The 25,846-nt window shown below is 40.2% G+C and overlaps 1 protein-coding gene across 1 annotated transcript in view; it reads left to right on the top strand.

Annotated features, from left to right (window-relative positions):
• DLG2 (discs large MAGUK scaffold protein 2) overlaps positions 1–25,846 on the top strand; it is a 958,242-nt gene that overhangs the window by 199,907 nt on the left and 732,489 nt on the right. The gene's annotated exons all lie outside the window — the stretch shown is intronic.

Below are 25,846 nucleotides of genomic sequence, written 5' to 3'. Positions count from 1 at the left end.
AAACACAAATAAGAGTTGGTTGAAGTATTATCACTGATATGTCAATATGCTGTGCAGACCAACTTAAAAATGTGTTCTGAAAAACTGAGATTTGAGTTTTGGTGCTCCATGGTCGATGTGAAGCAGTTGGGCCTCCCTGTCAAAAGCAGGAGATTTTAAATGGTCAAGTTGGAGGCGTGTAAATTTTGATTTTTAAACAGTATATTGTAAAATTGTCTGATTTATTTTCATGACCAAAATGTTATGCAGAAACTGTGTTAAGGTTAAAAAAAAATCTGATCCTGATCAGGGGTTTTAACTATATTTTATCATCTTATGGTGAAAGTACAGTCATTTGGATAGATATAAACATGGGTACAATCATGTGTAATTAGACAAATGCATTTACATCTCCAGACTTTTTGTGTGACTGATGTGATGATCAAAAAGCTTTGGGCATCTTCATAGAAAGACGATATTTGCACTCCAGCGATGTGATAGTTATTTGTGTAGTTCAGTTTAGCTAAAATAAAGACATTTTACATGAAGATGTTAGTGTTGTGCTAGTCTTATATACTGCATGTATCGGTAAATTCTCTTTGTTGGCCTTCTCCCCAAAAATCTCTGATTTCAATGAAACATTTACCGAGAGGCTTTTAAATGTGTTTGTGCAGATAGGCCCCAAACCCACAATATTGCAGTACAAACTGATCAGGGGTATTAAGAACAAAAAGGCCTACCAGAAGTTGCTAACAAGTAAGCATGCTTAGGATTTGATAGCATTGCTGAGATTGCTTTAAAAATCAGGAAGTGTACAGTTAACGTTGAAATATGCCAGTGTTGTCCAAACTTGGCCACTTTAAGATGAGTGGACTTCAACTCCCAGAATTCCCCAGCCAGCCATGCTGGCTGGGGAATTCTGGGAGTTGAAGTCCACTCATCTTAAAGTGGTCAAGTTTGGACAACACTGAAATATGCAAAAGGTACCAGAAAAAAAGTGCATTGATAAATCATTAGCACAACTTATATTATTTACTTTTGTTGTCTGCCCACTGAGGTAGAAAATGAGTATTGCTGAAGGACGCTGTTCTGGGTTCTTCCTCTCATACCATTTCTGATGACAAGGGTGATTTTTTAAAAATGTTTACCTCAGTACTTTTACGCATGGGAACAATCAGGAAGTGGTGAGAGCGAGGCCCTCCTTGAAGAGGGGGTAATACTATTGAATTTTGCTCTGTATTCTTCGGTGGTTGTTTCTCACGATCAATCCTCTGTCATTTCTTTTACAAGAACCCCCTCGGTTCATCACACTTGCTTATTACAAATCAGTGACAGGCAAAAATGGATTTTTCAGAAGCTCAACATAGAGGCTTAAACGTTGGTAACTGCTGGCTTTGTTTGACTGGTATCAGCAAGGGCTGTGTTCATTGTTTGCATGATTTCCCATAATGAAGAACATTCAGTTTGGGGTCAGAAAGGGATGTTATGCAGGTTAAGCTAACCTAGGATTGCTTTCTTGTTTGCTTGTTTCGTGCTGCCGGGGGAAACATATCCTTATACTTCAAATAGCTGGCGATCTGTTTTCTTCTCTCGTTGACTAGTTTCCATATCAGATATAGGCTGTAGTTCTCATTCAAGATATCGGGTTAAGGTTGGAAAAATATTTAGGTGGTTTTGAAATGTACAGGTAGTTCTTGCTTAATGACTGCCTTGTTTAGCAACCGTTTGAAGTTTCGAGGATGCTGGAAAAGTAACTTTACAACCAGTCCTCACATTTATGACCATTGCAGCATTCTCACGATCATGTGATTGAGATTTGGGCACTTCGCAACTGGTGGGTGTTTATGAGTGTTGCAGTGTCTTGCAGTCACATGATCGCCATTTACGCACTTCACAGCTGGCTTCCAACAAGCAGAGCCAATGAGAAGCTGGCAGTAAAATCGCAAGTCCTGGTCATCAAATCAAATCTTTATTACAGTCATAGACCAACATAAGGAGGGTGGAGTACAGTCAATTAAAAAGCATAGAAGATACATCAGAGTCTAAAAATAAAAATGATAAAAAGCTATAAGATATGAAAAATATATTAAAACAGAAAGTACAGTATATATAAAAAACAAGAGTCTAAAAGCATCCAAAAGGAGAGGAAGAAGCATTAAATCCTGCTTCCCTTTACACTAGGTGTTGAGATGCACCAGTTATATTTGCAATTCAAATAGATAATAATGGTATAATATTGTATATCAACTAACATTTTCCATTCCAAGATGGTGAAGGTCTATTTTAGAATGCAAGGGCTGTACTGAAATCAGCTGGATCTTAGTTTGAATTGAATGAACTGATAGGACACAATAGGCCTAAACAAGTCTGACACACAGATGACTAACCTTTGGGGATGTGGGGTCACTAAATTCTACAGACTGTCTATCAGGCCCCAATGCCATTACTTTGAAGTAGGGAACATGTGCCAGAACAGAAATAGATGGTTCAAAAATAACTTCTGGACCACAAGCCTGTCTGGCTATCTGTCCTATATAGCCTCAAGCCAAACTCTTCCACTACAGCAGTGTTTTTCAAACTTGGTAATTTTAAGATGTGTGGACTTCAACTCCTAGAATTCCCCAGCCAGCTTCTCACGCTAGTGCCATTCCCTGCAGTGAAAGCCAGCTAGAATTAGATTTTTGGATAGTATCACGTAGCCAATTCATAGCAGTTGCAAGATTACTTGACGTTATTAGACGACTGAGTAAGCTCTGCTTGGAATGACATTCATTTTTGAAAAATAATGTTTCAGTTGCAAATCAGGGAGAAAAAGCAGTTGTGAACAATCTATGAAAAGAAAGGGATTCTTTTCATCCTTCCTCCCAATCATGTTTGCCTTCAGGATTTTATGGGCAAAGGTTTGTCACAGCCGAAAGTAAAAGGAGGTATGAAGCAATTGTTTCTACGGCACTGTAAGGAAGAAATTTCTCCTGCAAGGATTGCTCATCTGCACAGACGGTGAGAGTCTACAAATTATGCCCTCTACTGCTGTTCCACCAAATTGCTGGACCTCTGTAACTTATCAAAATGTGGAGTTACTTGCAAAGAAGCTTATAAAATGCAAGTTTTCATTAAGGCTGTGCTGTTGGTGTTCTCACAGTGCCAGCCGTCAATCACAGTAATGTCTGTAATTCACAGTAACCATAATACAAGTAATATCCCCTGGCTGACATTCACATTTCATCCTCATTTCTTCTTGGGCATCCTGTAGTACTCTCTCGGTAACTTTCCTCAGCTCCTGCCAGCCTAGGAAGTGACAAGGGAGTATGAAAACGGTGGTGCAAATATTTGGAGGGTACAAGCTTGCCTGCCTCTGGCCAGATTGCCACTGGCTTTGGCATCTGCCAGGCTTCCTGCCTTATCTGACTTTTTAAAGTTTTTAAAAAATTATGTTCGTAAGAGAATAAACAGGAAACCAGCATAGTGTTAAGCAAAGTAGTAATCTTGGGGTTGTTTCATTGATTGATTATGTGCCATTATGTTGACCACATAGATGGATTTTCTCCCTGATGATCTCCCTAACCTGGTCTTTCAAATCTCCTAATGGTGCACTCATCACCACTGTAACTGAGTCCATCCACCTTGCTGCTGGTCGTCCTTTTCTTTTTATTCCTTCCACCTTTCCCAGCATTAGAGCCTTCTTCAGAGAGCTGGGTCTTCATATAATGCATCCGAAGTAGGATAATTTGAACCTGGTCATTTGTACCTCGAGTGAGAACTCTGGATTCATTTGTTCAATGATACATTAGGGATCTTGGGGTTACCTTTATTTTAAGAATACTTCTGCCCTCCATTTAGATCTGATGGGCTTGAAGGGTGGCCACAACGCAGTATTTGTTGATATATTGTAAATGTAGTAACCTGTCCAGAAAAAGGACAAAGATAAGAGGAGATGGAGGCAAGTTTTCCAGATAGGTACAGCGAGATCATACGAGACACACAGTCCTGATCAACAGCTTGGAAATAATTAGGAACACACATAAATCACGTTCAACCAAACACTAAGATATGTCAGGTTCTGATGGAATACAGTGTGACGCAATGAATTCAAAGTGGCAGCAAAACCTTTCTGGTTACAAATGTACACTGGCTCTGTCTTACACACACATGTTCATCCTCACTTACTCATGTCCTTCTCAATTAGGCTGCCAGGCACTAGCTCAGAGCATAGAGCTACCAAGTTCAGATCTAGGATGACTCAAAGACCTGCTTCAGGACCTGCTTTATCCCCCAAAGCCTTTGTCTTGTGGATTTGCCAGTCTCATAGCTGTCAATGGGATGGGGGGGGGGGGGTTCCATGTGCTCAGTGCTCAGCCTTCTTTGTCCATCTTCTGGTGACATTTCTCTGATCCTTAATGACTGGTTCCTTTTTATCTACCTCCTAAAAGGATCTTTTGACAAGATTCTTGGCTGTTGTCCTGTCTGCGTATATCCCTAACTCAGTTTAGAATGTTGTGTGAATGGAGTCACTGAGTCTTTAGCTGACCTGATTAGAACCTGTTTGTGAATCCAGTTCCTTGTTGTGAGATTCAAATATCAATATGCAGAACTGAAATAATAAAAAAGCAGTACTTCCAGTTTTCACAGGTTTTGAGAGACTGGGATTTTGGGGACAAAATTCAGCCCTCTGTGCCTTCCATGCTGTACGAATCCTGTGAGTCTACATCAACTAGGTGTCATCTCAGTTTTCAGATGTGCCTCTCCTATTATTGATTTCAGCATGTGTTCATGAAGTTCAGGTCCAGGTTTTAGCTTAACTCAGGGATACTGGAAAAATTCATGGAGGACAAATCTGTTGAGGGCTATCAGCCTTGAAGACCTTGTCTTTATCTGGACGGCATGCCTCCAAATTCCAGCAGCCGGGGAGCAAACAAACAAAATATTTATTTAGAATGCCCCCCCCCGAGCCATAGCCTACCACAATCAAAATTAACATATAAAATTAAACAACAGTTAAAATGACAGAAAAGCAATACAATCAATGTACACTGGGATAGATTTACAGCAAAAAAGCAAAAACAGAAACAAAGAAACAAAAACAGCTAAAAAATCTTAAAGGCTTAACTCTGATACCCCTGCCAACTTTTTAAAACGCAACCAAAAAGGCATGGAGCTGGAGTAATGAGAAAAAAGAATTTTGTAATCAGGAATCCAGTTCCTGAAATGCATGTAAATGAGATGGAACATATGGACCAAGGGAGTGAAAGTAATTCCTTGTCCCTGTTGATTGTCTTGTTGAGATGGATTGATAGAGAAAGGGACCATCCCTACCTCCTGCTTGTGAGCCCGAGAGGCATCTGGTCGGTTATTATAAGAAACAAAGGCTGGATTAAGAGGGGTCTTGCCCTGATTCAGCAGGACCATTGCTAGATATCGTTTGAGTAGATGTTACAAATCATGCACCGTTTTTTATTGGGTTATAGTATAAACGTGAGTCGCAATATACTAGAATAATTTACCCCTTTTGCGGTTATAGACTTACAGGTTTTATAGGTTCAGCCTTGTACTTTAGTTGTAATAGAACTTAGGCACTGTTCATTTTTATAGGTTAATAGGCTTTTATAGGACTATTAGCCATCTGTCTTAGTTTTATAAATTTTAGTCATATTTTATGAATATATGCAAACCTCACACTCACTTCACTGACGATGTTACCTAATCGGGGACTGAAAGATCTTCAATCAAACAAACCAAGCTCAGAGAGCCCCAAGGACTCCACAGTTTAACCCTGAACGATTTATTTATTTATTCATTTGTCACATTTATATAGCCGCCCATCTCACACAAAGTGACTCTGGGCAGCATACCACAATTAAATAAAATAGCAAATAGATAAGAAACAATCATTATAAGAAGATAAAAAGTAATTATTAAAATGAAAATATTATCAAAAATGTTAAAATATGCAAACCCCACGGAGAGAGCGGAATGTCAGTCATACCAATATTCTCTTCTATTGAATATTTTCTTATAGTACTTAATAAACCCCACCAGAATGTCGCATGTGCCCTATACAGAGAATTCTAGGAGCATGTCATAACTCAGATGCTTACAGAATCATTGTGAAGGAGCCAAGTTTTCAGATAAAGCCCCCTCCTCTGCCAAGTAATTAGAGTTTAGGCTTTCCCTGTTTAAAATGAGTTTAAATAAGGACATCATAAGTCAAGCCGTCCTACGGTGGCCAGTTGGACAGATGGAAGCTGTTAAACAGAATCAAAGGTCTTAATGACAGGAGCGATTAGCAAATATGAGAAAAATGGATGTGAAATGATGACTTACAGCGACTGATGGTTATGTAACGGCAGTGATGCGTGCTCTACCAGATGCTGCGGATCAACCAGCAGAGCAAAAAGGAATGCTTGGGGTGGGGTGGGGTGGGGTGGGATGGTGTGGGAAATCAATCTTGACATCTAATAACCGAATACAAGTCATAACTACACCTTTGTGTCTTCCCACCCCCTTTTCTTTTTTCTCTGTCCAGTGTCTGCTGTCACTTTACATCTTGGGGTACAGCAGGAACTTACGGTCTTCTTTGGATGATGTCACATCTAATTATACAAAATATTTTCTTTTCTTCTTTCTCAGTTGCCCCTTGTAAATTCAGCGGGTAGTTTTCAGTTTTGATATGTTGGAAACAAATGGGGGCTTGTTCCAACCATGCTCGTCTGCAAAATTTACCGAGCAGGTTCCCTCTAAGTACAGTATATGCAACTTTCTTTGTCTATGCTAACTGTCACAAGGATGTTATATGCTTCTTACTAGAAAAAATGTTTGTTGGAAGAATGGTTAACCATAGAGTGGCAGTATGCGTAAATGTCCAAAATAACTTACTTTAAAAGTAAGTGTGACACTGAATTTAATTCAAAGCAAAAAACATTTCTGGAATGGATGGATTTGGACCTCATCAAAAATTTGGTGTTTTTTTAAACAATATATATGTATAGAGTTTAAACTTTAAAGTCATCTGATATTTAAAGCAGAATGGATTCTCAGTTTTGACTCATTCCATTGTAATTTATAATCTTATGTGCTGATTTACCATGTATACTCGCAGATAAGCCCATCCGTAGATAAGATGACTCTCAAATTGTTAACCAATATCATGAAAAACGCACCGCCTGTGGATAAGCCGATCTGCATTTTTCAAGGTATTTTGGTTAAAAATTTGAGGTTCTGCTTATCTGTGGATGGGCTTATATATGAGTATATATGGGAAACACAGATACTTTTTAAAAGTATTACTGTATATACTTGTGGATAAGCCCATCTGTCAATAAACTGAACCTGATTTTTGGGGTGTATTTTGGCACCTAAAATGTTTGGCTTATCCACGAATATATACAGTATACTCTGTTGGCCATGTTTGCTGATATTTATCTTTTATTAAAGCGTAATAGTGATTTTTATTCATTTAAAGATTATATTCAACCATTCGTAATTTACTAATGATGTATTGGAAAACTAATCTCCCTGACATTTTTTAGATCCCTTATTTATTTGTGCTTTATTCTCTTATTTTCTTCATCTGTTCTCTATTTTCTGTTTGTTTGTTTATTATTTATTTATTATTTATCATATTTATATAGCTTCCCATCTCACACAAGGTGACTTTGGGTGGCGTATAACAATTAAAAAAATAAATACATAAAAACAACTACATATAAAAAACTGTAAAAACACACAAAACAGGAGGGTATAAAATCAATAAGGGCGCCATCGTAAAATCTCCCCGGTCCCCTGGGAGCCCCAGATCTGATCACACAGCCAGGTCTTGAGGGACTTACGGAATGTTAAGAAGGATGGAGCTAATCTCACTTCCGGGGGGAGAAGATTCCACAAGGCGGGTGCCACGGCAGAGAAGGCTCTCCTCCTGGGACCCACCAAATGGAATTCTCTGGCAGACGGGATCCGCAGCATGCCTCCTCTGCGAGATCTGATGGGGCGGGCACATGTGATCGGGGAGAGGCGGTCCGTCAGGTAACCTGGCCCCATGCCATGAAGGTCAAAACCAGCACCTTGAATTGGACCCAGAAGCAAACTGGCAATCAGTGCAGCTTGCGAAGCAGAGATATAACATGTACCACCCTAGGGGCACACATAACTGCCCGTGCTGCTGCATTTTGCACCAGTTGAAGCTTCCGGATACTCTTCAAGGGCAGCCCCATGTAGAGTGCATTACAGAAATCCAAAGGTGACCAGGGCATGAGTGACAGTGATTAGGTCCCTCTGATCTAGGAATGGATGCAACTGGCACACAACATGAAACTGTGCAAAGGGCCTCCTAGCCATGGCTGCTACCTGCTCTTCAAGCAAGAGTCATGAGTCCAGGAGGACCCCCAGATTGCGCACAGAGTCTGTCTGGGGCAGTGCAACCCCATTCAGTACCAAAGATGGCATAACTCTAGCACCAGAAAGCCCCAGAACCCACAGCCACTCAATCTTGTCAGGGTTCAGTTGAAGCCTGTTGTTCCCCATCCAGACCCTCACAGTTCCAGGCACCGGACTAAGACATTCACAGCATTGTTTAATTCTCCAGGGGCAGAGATGTATAATTGGGTATCATCAGCATACTGATAATACCTCACCCCATGGCGTCAGATGAGCTCATCCAGCGGCCTCATGTAGATGTTAAATAGGAGGGGGAAGAGCACCAAACCCTGTGGCACCCCACATAACAGGGGCCAAGGGCAGGATCTCTCCTCCCCAACCACCACCAACTGGAATTGGCACTGGAGGAAGGAGGTGAACCAGCACAACACAGTGCTGCCCACCGCCAATCCTCTGAGCTGATCCAGAAGGATACCATGGTCGATGGTATCGAAAGCCACTGAGAGGTCAAGTAGGGGAAGGATGGATGCACAACCCTCATCCTGGTCTCGCCAGAGATCATCCAAAAGTGTGACTAGTGCTGTTTCTGTCCCATACCCAGGCCTGAATCCCGACTGAAAGGGATCCAGATAATCCGCTTCATCCAAGGTTCTCCGAAGCTGTTGTGCAACCACCTTCTCAATCACCTTCTCCAAAAAGGGGAGGTTAGATACTGGATGAAAATTGTCCAGTATAGTGGGGTCTACCTATGGCCTCTTGAGGACGGAGCGAACCAAGTCCTCTTTAAGAGGTGAGGGAACAATCCCCTCACTCAAAGATGCATTAACCATTGCTAGAACCCACTTGCATGACACCCCCCGGGCTGCTTTCACAAGCCAGGAGGGGCATGGATCTAAAGAGCAGGTGGCTGAGCTCACAGCTCCAAGGACCCTGTCCAGTTCTTCAGGTCCAATAGGTTCAAACCGTTCCCAAATAACAGAGCGAGATGACTTCTTAGGCACCTCCACTGGACCTGCAGTAAAGCCAGAGTCCAACTGAGAACAAATCCGAGCGATTTTATCCAACAGATGCTGAGAAAATTCCTCCACATGTCCCTGCAGAAGGTTCTCCGAGCCATCCTTACCCAGGAGGACTCGTGTCACCCGAAACAGGGCTATGGGGCGGCTATCTGAGGACGCAATAGGAGTGGAGGAGTCCTTATCACCACTAAGTAGGCATGAACAGCCGCTCTAACTTGTGTTCGGTCGAGTTCATCCCTTGTTGAGTGCCAGCAACACTCTGATGTCGCTTCTCTTGCTTCCTCTCCCTTAGCTCTTCCATAAACCATGGAGAGTGCTGGGATCCCCGAGAGGAGAGAGGTCACATGGGTGCAATCCAATCCAAAGCCTCAGCTGCCCCTTTATTCCAAGTGGCTACCAAGGCTTCAGATGGACCATGCAGCAGACCAACAGGAACAACCCCCAGCTCCCTCTGGAACCCATCTGGGTCCATTAGCCACCTTTGATGCTAGTTTATGTTTTTTTCTATATGTTTTCGAAAAAGTAAAAAAAAAAGGCTTACCCAGCAGAGCTTAACATAATTCTTGTATTGTAGCAAATACATAGGCTCTGTATTTTTACTTTTTTTAAGAGTGTGTATTCAGTATAATCATTTGTAAGATATATATCTCTTTTTCCTGAACATGAAATAAATACAAGAGTTGTTTTTGCACGTCACAGCACAGTGCCTTCATTTTTTCTCCCTTTGGTTTCAGAATTGCATTATAAAATAAAACAAACAAATAAAACAAATAAAATAGTTCATGGAGGAATTCTCCCCTTTCCAAGCATGAAGTCTGTGTCCATTTCACACCACATTAGCTGATAAATTCCCTGGATAAGTTAGGTGATGAGGAACACAGTTTGGAATGGATATATAAATGCCACATATTGCGTTAAACATATTTTTCCGTTTTGTTGATGTTAGGGTTGGATGTACAGTTACTAGGAAGTGTATCCCATTGAGATCAGCAAGTTCTGGTTAATATATACAGTATTGGGCTGCTAGTAAATGCTAATTAAGATTTCTGTGCCTTTCTGTTTTAAAGAAGGTGGTCTTTAATGTTAATGTTCTGTGTGGGGTTTTTTTTTTTAGTGTTCAAGGTTTTTCTTACAACCAAGATACTTTCATTTATGGCTCCGGGCAATTCACCATCTGCTTAAGAATAAAAGCAGTGCCAACCGCTTGCACAAGGAAGCCCACTAGTCTCGCAGCAGATGGCCTTCAGGGGCACCTCTATTGCCATCAAGGCTAAGAGCCATTGTTCCCCATGACTTCCATGAATGGATCCAACCTTTCTTGAAGCAGCCAAGCTGTAGCCACCACATCTTCTGCTAGCCAATTCCAAAGCTGAATTATGCAATGGGTAAAAAAAAAAATTTGCTCTTATCTGTATTGATTTTTCTGGGATGCAATTTCATCGCTTCTTTTTTATTCCCATTTCTGCAATGACAGTTCTTTTGTTGATGTTCGGTTCCACCAACAATCAGCAGCTTCTGAAATGATTTATTTAGAGCAATGTTTTTCAGACTTGACAACTTGAAGATGGGTGGACTTCAACTCCCATGCTGCCTGGGGAATTCTGAGAGTTGAAGTCCACCCATCTTCAAGTTGCCAAGTTTGAAAAACATTGATTTAGGGTGTTTAAGGAAGGGTTTTTTTTTTTTTAAAAAAAGACAAAATTAAGTTCCCAACTGCCTTGGGACTGATTGGGGTACTTCCAGGTTGGGCAGGAAATCCAACTCAGTAAATGCTTGTCTATTAAATGGATAATTTATAGATATAGGATAAATGATACATTATACCCTTGCGTATTTATTTAATATGGTTGTTTCCTTCCAGGTCGCTGAAATTATGTGAATGAAGGCTTGTGCATAAGTGTGAGGAGTATCTGGGTATAAGAGATATGTGATACTTTAGACATGATTTGGAAAAGGGTTCACGTTCAGAACATATGGGAACAAGACTGTAGCTTCTGTCTGCAACTATGTAATAGGGCTGGGCAGTGTTTTGGAAATAATTGGAAAATGTGTGGGAGTGTGTGAATACTACATCTCTCTTAAACTCTTTAAAGCAGCTGCATCTTCTGCAGCTGCTAGGTGATCCTGGGAACAGATGCAGCTGTTTTAAAGAGTTGTAGTGTGCGGCTCCATTTCTATGTATCCTAAAATATATTTTTGGAATTGAATCCAAAATATTGTACTACCTTACTTGGTTGAAACCAAACTCAGTTATGTGGGTTTGCCCTATGTGTTGAATCGCAAAATAATCCCAAGTCCTGACGAGACTGAAAGTCTGAAGCTGGCCTTCTGCATTTAAATTTTGTTTCAGTGAGAGGAGGAACCAAAGAGGTTAAAGCCACAGGCTATATGGAAGATGAATATGGAGCTCTGGTTGAAAGAAGGACAATCATATGGATTGTCATGTGGATCTTGCAGGAAATTTAAGACATAATGGAGCTTGGGAGGAATTATTATAACAATCATTCAGACAATATCTATGGCACTGAATAATTGTTGTAATAATTGCAGTAACTGGTTGAAGCATCATTGTTTTCCAATCACAGAGTACAGAAATCAGAAGAACTTCATAGTCTTTTCTGTTTTCCTAGCCAACTGCAAGTAATTTACTTTTGGCTCCTTGATCCTATCATCCTTGGGGATTTCAGTCCATATAGTAAGCTGAACTATTGCCTGCAGCAGTTCTCAATGCAGGTAGACCAGCCATAAAGCAGATTCATAATTCTTATTTGCTTAAGGGCCAGATCGGATCTTACTCTAAATTTATAGCTGCCACTGAAAATTAGAAGATAGTAGGCACACTATTTACCTACTAGGTTTGTAAGACGAACCATAAATACCACCTCCAGACTAGCTTTTCTGCAGCTTGGATTTTAATTAGGGAAAAAAACCAAAAAACATTTCTGGTATTTTTCCATGTTTGCTGAAGACTTCTAAAGAGAACTTTAGTATTTGGGAGAATTATTTGCTCTGGCTAATTACATAGGATGACATCAGACACTAGTAGAGGAGAGAACAAGATATTTTTCACCTTTTTTTCACCCATCTCAGATTGTCACTAGTAATAAAAGAACAGCAGGATAGATTGAATGGTTTAGAAGTTAGCAGGAGGAAAAATGGGGATCTGCGGGATCAGGTAGGAGAAGGGAAATTTGGTAGATGGATTTAGGAACTTCATTGCTTGCTTCCCCTATGCTGAACTCAATTAATTCAGATTGGTGAACTAGCTCAATCTTATGTGATTTTTGTTTTCAGCAGGTCACTGAGAAATATATGACTGTGAGAAAGTTTATTATACAGTTTTTAAAAAAGCTTTTGATAAAGTGATTGGGTGTGAATTATGGATTTTTTGCACAAATGTGGAATTGAAGGTTGGTTACTGAATGCAATAGGAATGGTATGTGATGGAAGTAAAACCTTCCATAGGGGGAAATTGAATACTTAGTGAATGATTCAACCTGTGTGGGCATGTGGTTGATTTCCGGTGGTGGTTATCCCTCTTTGAAGGGAGGGGGTAGTTCCGCCATCTCTTAAGGAGGCGGTGGTTTGCCCTCTCCTAAAGGGGGCATCACTAGACCCCACCATTCTGGACATTTTCATCCAGTTTTCAACCATCCCTTTTTAGGGAAGATTGTAGAAAAAGTGGTTGCATTGAAGCTTCAGAGGACTCTGAATGAAGTAGATTATATGGACCCCCTTCAATCAGGCTTCAGGCCTGGGTATGGGACCGAGATGGCATTGATCACACTCTTGGATGACCTCTGGCAGGAGTGGGGTGGGGGTAGTGTGTCCATCCTTGTTCTTCTTGACCTCTCAGTGGCTTTCAATACCAGCTGATGGCCCTTCCTTCCTTCCTTCCTTCCTTCTAGTATTTCTCTCCCTCCTGTTTAATATCTACATGAAGCCACCGAGTGAGGTCATCTGTTGGTTTGGGTTGAGGTATGGTACTCAGCCTCCACCTCAGGCCACCTGAGTGATGCCGTGTATGTTTTTTCTCAATGCCCGGAGGCTGTGGGGGCCTGGATGGGGCACAACAGGCTTCAACTCAATCCAAGCAAGACTGGATGGCTTCAGGTTTTTGGACCTTATGGTTCTAGAGACCTTCCATCTTTGGTTCTAGATGGGATGGCACTGCCCCAGACAAACTCAGTGTGCAGTCTGGGGGTCCTCCTGGACTTGCAGTTCCTGCTCAAAAAGCAGGTGGCAGCCATGGCTAGAAGGGTCTTTGAGCAACTTCGGGTTATGCATCAGTTGTGTCTGTTCCTGGACCAGGGGGCCCTTCTCACAGTCTCTATTCGGCTCCCCCACAATATGAACCACAACTACTTCTGGCAAAGCAAAAATCGTTTATTTAAGGAGGGGATCAAGTCTTTATATAGGATACAGAGACAAATGATTACATACATTTGATATATGCTAGATGTAGCTGTATCAGAAAGCAACAAGTCAAACAATAAAAGTCATTGATGTGCAATAAAGGCTTTGTTTTATTAGATGTGAGAAAAGACAGACACCTTTAAAATACGTTGCATGTTCTCCTTTCCCACCTGAGTTTGTTTTTCTTAACACTTGCAAATTTAATCAAGGACTTCACAATACAGCCCTATTGTTTCTCATCACTGTCCTTGGAAAGGCTATTTTTTGCACATCAAAGGAAATGGCTTTGGCTCAAAGGAAAAATATGGTTTCTTGATCTTCAAAAGGAGGCATAGGCACCATGCTAAAATACTAATAATAAAGCCTAAAATTCTATGTAACAACACCACTTCTCTGCAAGCTGCATTGGCCTCCAGTGTGTTTTCAGGTGCAATTCAAGGTGCTAGTTGTCACCTTTAAAGCCCTTCATGGCTCGGAACTGGGTTACTTATGGGACTGTCTCTCCCTAATTATCTCTACCTGTCTACCCAATCCAGGGACATGCTCTGGGTACCATTGGCCAAGGAGTATTGGCTGGTGAGGCCCAGGAGGCCTTTCTGCCATGGCAACCAACCTTTGGAACATCATCTCCCCTGAAATTAGATTCGCCCTGTTCCTGTTGACCTTTTGTAAGGCCCTAAAAGCTTGGATTTGTGCCTGAGCCTGAAACCCTGGGCATATGATAGAGCCCACCTCCTGGCTGTGTGGATGATTGTTTGGATAATGTCTGGCTGCTATGTGTTTTATTTTTTACACTGTGTATTTATGTATTTTATTTATTTTATTGTAAGCTGTCTAGAATCACTTAAAAGTGAGATTTCACTTTTTCCCCATTGTGGGGAGATGGGCAGGGACAAATTAAATAAATAAATTAAATATAAATTGAATGAACAAATGAACAAATAAATAAATAAATAGTTGCCAGGGATCAACGCTAACTTGCAGGCAAAATCAAATAAGTATTTCTAAAACTTGCTTGTTTGCAGCTGTGCAAAAATCTAACAAATAAATGAATTGGTATACCTTGGTGGAACATTGACTAAAAATGGGCCAACGCTTGCAGAAAGGTGGTGGGTAGTAAGTGGCCTGTTGCAAAGAGTAAAAGTATGTCAGACGAAGCAAAAATGGTGCATTGAGTGTACACCTGCAATTGTGTTATATGGAAGTGAGTGTTGGGAGTGTCAAGAGAAACATATATTTAGTCATATAGAGAGGATCAAATCACAGAACAAATATATGGCAGAATAATGACTGGGTCGAGAAGAAGAGAAAGTCCAAGGACGTTGGAATGGCATAGAGTTGATATGAGCCCCCAGAAAGAGAGTTGAAAGAACAAAAGGTACAGCAGTGTGAAAGGTTGGGGGGGGGGGAGGTCTAAACAGGCAAGATGGCAGTCACAGCATCATGTTTGAAGCTGGATCCCCTCATACTTGTGTGCAGTGATGAGACACATACAAAGGGATGGGGATTTGTCTTCTGTGACTACCACTGTGTCTGTTTTGACTCCCTCCATAGTTACCGCTGAAATGGTGTATGGACGCCGTGGGAACAAAAATGGAATAAATAGAATAAAAACATATGGAAGGTCACAATGAGTGATGTTTACTAGTTTTAGCTATGTTTCCATTGCTTTTTCATATCTAATGCCTTCACAATATCTTTCCTTAGTATTTCTTTGCATAATGCTGCTTACCCAAAAGTGTGATGGATACGTAGGTGTATGTGCGAGTGTGTATGGATCTATTTATTTTATTTACTAGCTTTCTACGCCATCTTTCTGTTCTAATAAAATGTAGCCTCAAGCCAACCCATACTTTATATCTGGACTGTTTTTGCTTCTCATTGAAGCTGCTTTGAGCTGGCTTTAATGTTTAAACCCTTCCTGCTTTTCATTTGAGATGTGGAAACAGGTGAACAGCCTGTCATGATATAAAGGTCTAGAACAATGGTTTAAAAGTGTTGTGGAAGGAAGATAATCTAATCATGTGCACCAGTGAGTTTCTGCCAGGTTTTGATAAAACCATGGAATCTTTCTGATACGTTGCATCACCTAAGGTTAAAAAAAATCAGTTTAATAGACAAGAATGAAAACACCTTTACACAGTTATGGGTGCTGCTGATCAGAGATGTCTTTTAAGAGATTTATAATTTGCAGATTCAGGACTACCCAGAACTTCAGATGGAATATGATGAAAGCCATTCTGATGCTGCCTAAAGTGATGTATTTCAGTGTGTATCTCACCTTTCTGCTTATAAGACAGAATGTACTTTGGCTTTCTGAAGTTTGGGGAATTGGGGATTTTCTCAGCAGGCTGTTTTTTATACATTTTGAATCAGTGCATCTTTTGTGCTAAGGGTTAGATACGCATATTCTGGCAAGGACTTTTAGTAGTTGCTTTTATATATGACCTTATAATAGAGATCCTGATTCAATCCCTAACAGGCTCCATTCTTGTTGCAACCCTGATAAACACATCCAGAAAGGATAGCTTTACATTTTACCTAACCTGGCATTATAAGTTGTTCTGTAGTCAGAATAGTGTGTATATCTGTTAGTGTCAAGGACATAGTATTCATTCATATCGTAGTTTATAAACCCCAGATTCCTGGCTTAGTAAAAACATGGGTTTGCACTTGTATGTTTAGTCTACATGCGGTGAAACAGATGATACAGGAGGCTAAAACATACCGGCAGAGTTCATTTTTTGCATTAAGTTGTAATGGAATTCTTTTGTCCATTGTTTCTGCATTACTGTATCTGAATGCATTACAAATCCCAAAGGTGTTTTTGTCTATTAACATAACCTTAGAATCTGGTTGGGGGTTGGCTTACCAGCATTCCAATATCCTGTTTAATTTTCTTTTAAATGAAAAGAGTCTTTCACAATGGGATGGGTCGGTAACCAGGGAGCAAATGTCAGCAAATGAGCCTGCCTGTTGGAACTCTGTTTGAATCTTTGTTCAGGATTACCTCTTATCAATGATCAGGCAGAATCTGAACACTGGCTCATTCAGGGAAAGAGGGCAGACTATGTGTAGGTGTGTATTGAACACTACGCGATGCAGATCAGCATGGCATTTGTGAGGATGGGGAACAGATATAGGACATTTTCCATTAACTCTTAAGTCAATTCTTTATATTAGACTTAAGTCCATACCAGCCTTTCCCTTTTTTTCACATGGAAAAAGCAAGCTGAATCCAAATGAGATACGCCGCCATTTTCAGATCAGTAAAACGGGGATTCAACGAGTTTCAATAGTTTGCGGAAAATAGTGGGAATTGATTAAAAAGGGGCTGAATGTTGAGAAGTGGAGGGCGGAAGATGGTAAGGTAAGATTTCAGAGAGAAAAACAATTATATGTGTATGCAGATTTGAAGTGCGAAGGCTCACTAAATAATAACAGAAAACTTGCCGGTTGAACTACAGCAGTGTTGTCCAAACTTGGCCACTTTAAGATGAGTGGACTTCAACTCCCATAATTCATGGCTGGCTGGGGAATTCTGGGAGTTGAAGTCCACTCATCTTAAAGTGGCCAAGTTTGGACAACACTGAACTACAGTATCAAATTAAACTGTCCGGTTTTAAAACTAACTGAAGTGTAAGAAGAAATACACCAAGTACTTTCCATCAAATTGCTAACTTTAAAATGCCAGGATTCCATGAAATTGGGACCATCGCAGGCATAGCCTGGCTCTTATTTCTCAAGTTAAAGAAAATCAGGGATGCTGCTAAAAATGGCCCTGTTTCAGTTCCTCCTGCTTTTCCCTTCTTCATGTTAATAGTCTAGGGAACCTTATGTTGTAAATTACTCAGTGATGTATGCAAGTTTACTTACATAAAAGTAAAGAGGCCTCAAGTCAAACTACACCCATGTCATTTTGGGGCAAAAATGCAAGACACGGCTTCAATCTTACCCACAGCCCTGGAACTTTCTGTTTGTCTGTCCAGTGATGAATCAGCCTGAACCTTGTTTAACATAAATTCTCTCCTGAGCTGAACTCCAGATGGATCCCTGTCTTTTTCTTGTATAGGAGGAAATCTGTCTCTCATAGCCGATTTTTCAATGCTTGTCTTAGTGTTTTTCAACCGTGGCAACTTAATTTTTAAAAAAGTACAGTGGGGATCCCTTGCTCCTGTTGGTTCTGCTTCTGCTCATTGTGAAAATATGGCTTCAGCACTCTTGTACAAGTCTGTGGCTAGGTTTAGTCAACTTTCTAAGCCAACCCCCCCGCCCCCCCAAACCATAATTTGTCTTAGCAGGATGAGTGAATGAAGCCATTTTTATTTCAGCACCATGATTTCTGGGCTCCTGCAATGGATGAACACAGTCAGTTGTGGCTTATTCACCAAGCCACAGTTAAACAAATTGTAAATTAGCATGATGTGTGAACCCAATCTGTATGTCCAACCCTTCTATCCTTGTAGAACAGGATAGCCAGCAGAATTCTGGGAGTTGAAGTCCACACTTCTTAAAGTTGTTGAGGTTGAGAAACACTGTTGTAGAGAATATTTCCCTTGGCGATAAAACAGAATCTAAGCTGCAGAGCTTCAGAAAAAGTGAATGGTTCTTATAGTTTCAAAAGCAGGAAGACCAAGCTGACTGTGCATTATTGCCTGATGCCCAGCACCGGTGTTGCATTCCTCCTCTCTTCTCCGAATCTCAGAGAAGTTCTGTTGCAGATCCAGACACAGGGAGGCTAATCATTTGATATTTTCATAAAGCAGGTGGCGTTTCTTTTTTCAGATCTCTGCTTCAGAGGACTTGGACTAGTTAAACTAAAGTCTTAGGGGACCCAACCCCTGTTATGTTTGTCCCACAATTCGGCCCAGCATGCAATAATAAAAGCAAATAAATAAACAACTGGCATGGGAGGATTTTAACCTGTATTTCCCTTTCCCACAATTCCAGAACTGACCTGCTCATACTTCTACCACTTCCCACCCCACCCCATTATTCATGGAGAGATGAAAATGTGCAATGTGGAAACTTTTCTCCTGATGTGGCCAGCAAGAATGGTTTAATAGTAGGTCTGCTGTGGGCAGCACGTGACATTCTGTGGAGTCCTTGGGGTTCTCTGAGCTTGGTTGTTTTCCTGCAAATGTTTTGTTACCCGGCTAAGTAACATCTTCAGTCCTGTTACCTAGCCAGGTAACAAAACATTTGCAAGAAAACAACCAAGCTCAAGGACTCCGCCATTCAACCCTGAGCTACACATATTCTCTTCAACTGGTACATGACGTTCTTTCTGCACCATGATCCTATCTACTTTAGTTGCCTTAGACTTGGCTATGTTTTTCTTTAATGTTTTACACAGGGCTAACAATATGAGAACTTTGTGGCACGTTTGGCCCTTGAAGCCAAGCAAAACATGCTTAGTGTAATTGCTGATGGTATCGCTGTCTCTGTCTCTCTGCCTTATCTCTGTTTCTCCAGACTGGCCCTCTCCAAATGTATTGAGATCATAAAGCATCAAGTTGCAGAAGAGTGATGCATATTTTCTCAGTCTTCCATACTTTTATGGGATAAAGGAAGCATTTAATTATGAATCAGAATGTCCAGGGAGTGAGTGAGTTCTTTATTTATTTATTTATTTGATCTGGCCGCCCGTCTCAACAACAGCTCTGGGTGCCGAACAATAACCAAGATAAAACACCACAACTAGAAAAATTAAAATGCACAGCAGTCCAGAAAACCAACAATTATCCATGTAGTCAGGAAACATGTATATTATGTCCACAAGTAGCTAGCGGACGTGTTTGCTTGTGTGTACATTATATATATGTTTGTATTATTATTACTGCTATTGTTATTTAAATTTATATGCCATATGACTCCCAAAGGCTCTAGGTGTGTTATATCACCCATAGTGAGAGACAGACCATACACATCTGCACACATACATACATATTTTGAAGGATGCCCTTTGAACAGTCACTCATGCCTTTGTTATCTCCCAGATAGACTACTGCAATTTGCTCTACATGGGGCTACCCTTAAACAGTATCTGGAAGCTACAGCTGGTCCAGAATGCAGCCGCACAGGCTATTGTTGGAGCCCCAAGGAGGGCCCATGTAACACCTCTGCTCCGCGAGCTGCATTGGGTGCCAGTTTGCTTCCGGGTCCAATTCAAGGTGTTGGTTATCACCTTTAAAGCCCTACATGGCATGGGACCAGGTTACCTAAGGGGCCACCTCTCCCCCATGAATTCAACCCGCCCCACCCAATCGCACAGAGAGGGCATGCTTCGGACCCCCTCAGTAAAAGAACTCCGGCTAGCGGGGTCCAGAAGGCGGGCCTTCTCTGCAGTAGCCCCCACTCTTTGGAACTTTCTGCCCCCAGAGGTGCAATTGGCCCACTCATTCCTGGCCTTCCATAGGGCTTGGAAGACCTGGTTCTGTCACTTGGCCTGGGGTGGGGAGGGAATACTTCAAGCATGGGGATGGCTAGCCCCATAGAGGCCTGCTGTCTTCAGCCCCAGATTCTTCATCTTCTTGGACTCTCCTTTTTCTCTTTTTTAGTAATGTTTTTTAAATTTTGATGTTTTATATGTATTTATGGTTTTAATGTTTTGTGTGAGTCGCCCAGAGCCCCCCATTGGGGGGAGATGGGTGGGGGAGAAATTTAATAAATAAATAAAAAATAAATAAAATATTTGTGAACATTTGTACAGCAGTTTGGTTTGAGAAGCTTTCTCTTACGACTTCTAAATTTTATCTCCACCTGCAGGTTTCATTACATCAGAAACAAAATGTCAGTATATAACTTGGCCTTTCTTTGCTTCCCTGATCCCAAGTGTGCATATTAGCAATTAAGGGGAGTTTTGTGGCTCCAGACATTGGTTTTCATGAAAAAGATTTCAGATCATGCCATGTCTTGGTCTAATTTAATGAGAAGGGATGCAGTTAAAATGCAATTTTCAAAAATCTTGACTGATGTTTATTGCTTAGTTTTATTCTCCCTTCACACATACCCTGGAAAAATAGATGGAAGTGGGAAATTTTAAAAAATGGATTTTAGCCAAATGGCTTGGAGCTTCTTTGCACTGATATGGAAAGGACAGCAGTATTTATATATTCAAATATTTTATGCTGCTTTTTTAAAAGCTTAAAAAAACAAACAAGAATAGCAACAGCAAAATATGCCTGTGAAAACATCTTAGATATATTTTTTACACTGTTACATAAGGCTGTGTGTGGATGTGTGTGTGTGAGAGAGAGAGAGAGAGAGAGAATGATCCGTGCAATTGACAAAATTTGTAACAGTGATAATGCCAATATAAAAGTTAATCAATCAGCAGCAACACTTGGCACCTGCATGTATATATCAAGAAGGCCCTCGCCGTTTCATTAGGGAAGGCATTCTCAGACAGAGCGCTTTATTTCTTGCACCAGTAACATCTGTCAGTTCATTGTAGATGGTGCCACCTCGTTGACTTTAACAATCAGACGGGAATAGAGAAGAGGCTGTGCTAAGCCATCAAGGACTTTAAAAGTCAAGAGCAGTACTTTGATTTGGGCCCCCAAACTAGTGACGTTTTGGAGAAAGATTGACAGGAAAAGTCATGGTAGGCCTTGTATCAATGTTCTGCTTCTAAACTATAGAAATAAGATGATCCTCTCTCAACTTTCATTTTCTGTTATGACACTGCAGATAGTAATTGGAGCATTTTCTTTGCTTTTATTGGGTCCTTCAATATTCTAAATACTTGTTCAAAACTGTAGTCTTATTCCCCAGTCCCCAAATTAGCAGAGCACTTAAGACTGACCAGTATATTAAAAAATACACACTCAAGTATGAAATGAAGTTCTAATTGTATTCAGTGAATGTTGTTTTCTGGTTTAGAGGCAAAATCCTTAAAATGGGATGTAGACAGAATCTCACTTAGAATTCTTGGATTTTCATGGTGCCACATTGGACAAAGACTGGGAAGCTGCCTGAAATATTGTTTTGAGGAATAACCAGAAATCAGCACTGTGGATTTCATGCGTGTGTTGATCAGTTAGCAATATGTCTGATGTGGATTCTAAAACCCATTGGTGGTATGTGAGATCTTGCTGTTGGAGAAGAATTGCTACAGAAGCTGATAGGATTGGAGATTCTTCCTTTTCCCTGCAGCTAAGAAGGATCCAACTTAGATGTTGCTGACCCACTGCCCATAAGACACAGCTGGTTCCTCTAATGGCAAGAAATAGCTAGGGCTCTTCCTCTGCGGAACACTTCATACTGCTGCCTGAAGTGGCTGTCTGGGTCAGCTTAAGAATTTTGGACCACCCTAGTCAGAGCCATAAGTGCCAAATTTCATTTCACCACTGTGGCTCTGAGACGGGGGGAAATTCACACCGTTCTCCTGGTACCTAGAAAATTAGCAGGTCAAGGAAAAAGACTTTGAGGCACCCTGATCTAGAAATCCTCAGCTTCTACAGGTGTAAAAATTTGAATAGGATGTGTAAATGTATGATGCATGGTATATAGAAGTGTGCAAACTGAGTTTCTTCCCAATATTCTAAGGATCACCCTCACTGTTTTCTTCCTTGCTGGAAGGAATGGCAAAATCTGAAGAAGTGTGCTCAGTGTACGCCCACTTGAATATGATTCCAGTCTTGCATATTGGAAAACCTGCAGGTGTGAAATTTGGTGGGCTTTGCCATTAGAAGTCCATCATCACAAATTCTTCTTCGACTCGTCCTATTAGACAGCTTTATAAGGGGGAGTGGAAAGAAAAAAAACAAGGCAAGGTTGCATTTATCCACTTTTACCAAAGCATTGCTAATTGAGTTTAAAAAGCAGGGAGCTATTTGAATAGCAGCCTGATTTTTTTTTCTCCCTCATGCAATCAACATTGGCTAGGCTATTTATCTTTTATGATAAAGGCTACTGTTCTGGCATCAACATCATATATTATCTATAGAGAAGCAATATATTTTCCAGAGCAGAGCAAGACAGGGCCATAAAACAAAATGGCAAGGGTGTAGAGGCCTGGGAATGGAAGGACAACTTCAAGATTCTAAACATGTCCTTCAGTTAGGACCAGTTTCAGATGCATATAGACATAGAAGAGAATATCTGTAGCTCAGGGTTGAACTGTGGAATCCTTGAGGTTCTCTGAGCTTGGTTGTTTTCTTGCAAACATTTCATTATCTGGGTAACGAAACGTTTGCAAGAAAACAACCAAGCTCAGAGAACCCCAAGAACTCCGCATAAAGACATAGCAGATGTAACCATCTCTATAGTCACAGGTAATTTATTTACCAAGTAGATATACTGGCTACTAAAATGACTTAATTCAGTTTTGTGCTATAGATATTTGTTGACTTAATCCTTTAAATAGCTACAGTACTGACTATGCTTGCATGTCATTTCTCTGGGCTAACTGAACTCTGATTTATTTTAGAAACTTAATTTCCTGGGTTTGCAAGACATTGAACCATAAATTAACCACATGGGTTAAACTTTAGAACACACTAAGTTAAACTGGAGTTGGCTGGTTTGTTTCATTGTGCTAGGTGGATACATTAAAATCTAACAGTAAACCTAGTTCCTCAATGTGATCATTGTGTAGGCAAAATTGAAGTGTAGTCGGCAGGTGAATCTCTTTGGCTGTCCTGTTGACAAATTGGGTCCACTTGGTCCACAAAATATAAACATGGCCAGAATATCATGAGATAGCCAAATCTTGTGAGGTTTCTGAGTTCTCGCATGAACTCTAATAGCATTTCAAGTGAAATGCCAAGAATTTTGAGCTTTGAGGGTAAGAATACTGAAATCTTACAAGATTTCAAAACTTTTCGAATGATTTTTTGTTATTTTCATTTTTATTTTTTTATAACTACATACAGTAGTACAGAGATACATTAAAAAAAATAAAAATTTTAAAAAGTGCAGAAAAAAAGGGACAGAAAAAGATAGAAAAAGAAACTCCCTTCATCCCCAGTAAGTATAATCAACATTAACAAATTATCACTATCTTTTAAAATACAACCGAACACTTCTTCATTCTATACCTCACCCCATTCTCTATATGCCCATCTCTAACCATTGTCTCTCTGTATTAATCAGCAAAAGTTTAATAAGGGTTATCAGAAATAACAACATGTATTACAAACTATATCTATTACACCCAATTTGAATCCTTCCTTTTATATTTATATCTCCATTTCTATTTAAACACATGCCCCCCCCCGTTTCCGCTCTTCAAATAGTCAAAGTCCATTCCCAGACAAGAAACAAATAAACATTACCAAAAATAACCAACATCATCCAGTCCCACACAAAAAACCATTAAACATCACTAGAAATAGCAACCCATTATTTTAACCTTGATCAAATAAACCAATTTTGTATTCTTTTTTCTTTCTCCCAACAATCTTTAAATTCCTTGAAGAAAGTTATAACATCTAATATCTCATACTCTGTCTCTTCTCTCAAAGTTCTTATCATTTTTGTCAGGACCCTTTGTAATTCCAGTGTGGCAACTCCAGCAAATCTCTTTTGTGAATCCAATATAAGAAAATAATCCACATCACTCGTCTGATTTATTATTTGTATATCATTTTAAATTTTTAAATCCTCATCCAATTTCATTTGTAAATCCATTATTTCCATCTCTTTCTTGTAGGCTGTAATTTTCAAATTCACCTGGAAGTCAGTTTCAGTTTTATTCAATGGGGCTTGTTCTTTCTGATTCTACTATAAAGTTAAATAGCTCAAAGACTTCTTGCATTCATTCATCAAACATTTATTTTAAGTCAGACATCTGGTGCCCTCTAGTGTCCAACCTTCAAAGTCATCTTATCAGTTTCAAAGTATAAACAAGAAGATTTTCCCATAAGAAAGGATCCTTTCAATTAACTTCAAAGTCTTAAATCAAGTCCACCTGAGCCCTTAATCCACTTAAAACTTTCTAAAGGCAACGATAACCATCCTTTTGCTGTATATTCCCCCCCTTTTTTTGTTACAAATCTTTAAACTTGTAGTTAAACTCTTTAAAGGATTGAAGGAGACTCACCCAGTGATTTCAATAAAACTTGCCAGTCTGAAGGTTCTCAATCTTAAAAAAAAAAAAAAAAAAAAACAGCCAAAGAAAAAAATTAAATCCAAAGCAATTAAGAAATGACCCTCGGTTGAACTTAAAGTCCATATCGGTGACATTAGTGGCTACAAGCCTGATGAAATCCCACAACTCCCAGCCGATCACAAGCCGACAGCAGAAAACGTAGTTCCTGCCATCTGCTCACAAAAAAGCAGCTGTATGGAGTACATATGGGTAATCTTGTGATCTCTTCTTGCTCTGGAGAAATTTTGGCAGGCTGCCATTTGAGCCCCATTTTTGGCCACAATTTGTTCTTCTGTTCTAGAGGAATGCCAGTTTGCCATGATGGCTCACCAGAAGAATTGATGTCTTGTTATTTTCTGACACCCTCCCTTCATACTAACAGCATGATGGCAGCTGGCAGCTGGAAAAGGTTGCTGATCTCTGGGGTAGAAGAAGAAATATTAAAAAGCTTGTTTGAACCCTGAGTCATTGTGCTTCTCTACTTGTGTTGGACGTACCACACTTAGATTGCTGTCTCCAGTTTTGGACATCAGGGCCACCACCATGTTTATAAGGGAACTGCAAAGTCAGCTTTTGAAGAAGGGTTAGAGGTGCTTTGCCTGGAAAAGAGAAGATGATGCAGAGACATAACAGTCGTTTTCAGGCATCTTGAAGTATCTTACAGCATACAACCTGCAAATGTAAACAAAGATACCCTCTGTGGGATAAAATAGGTTCTCTGGAATTATTGAATGACACAAAGCAATCCTAACTCAAGTTATGGCAGAAGAGGAGGAAGAGGAGGAGGAGGAGGAGGGACAGTTAATGTTGAGAGCTAGATTAAAGCTTTTAAGTAGATAGCAAGCCAAACATTACATTTTAAATTTGAGCTGTAAAAGGAATAAAGGTCTCTGCTGTGTGTGCATTATTGAGATTTAGTAGCTTTGCATAAGGCAAGTACCAGTGACTTCCTTATTTCTTATAGGGT

The sequence above is a fragment of the Python bivittatus genome, unplaced genomic scaffold (genome assembly GCF_059951505.1).
Source record: "Python bivittatus isolate LINGU-HERP-01145 unplaced genomic scaffold, Pbiv_v1 ctg000340_np1212, whole genome shotgun sequence".
Classification (NCBI taxonomy): Eukaryota; Metazoa; Chordata; class Lepidosauria; order Squamata; family Pythonidae; genus Python; species Python bivittatus.
This window is presented reverse-complemented; position numbering and strand designations above follow the sequence as displayed.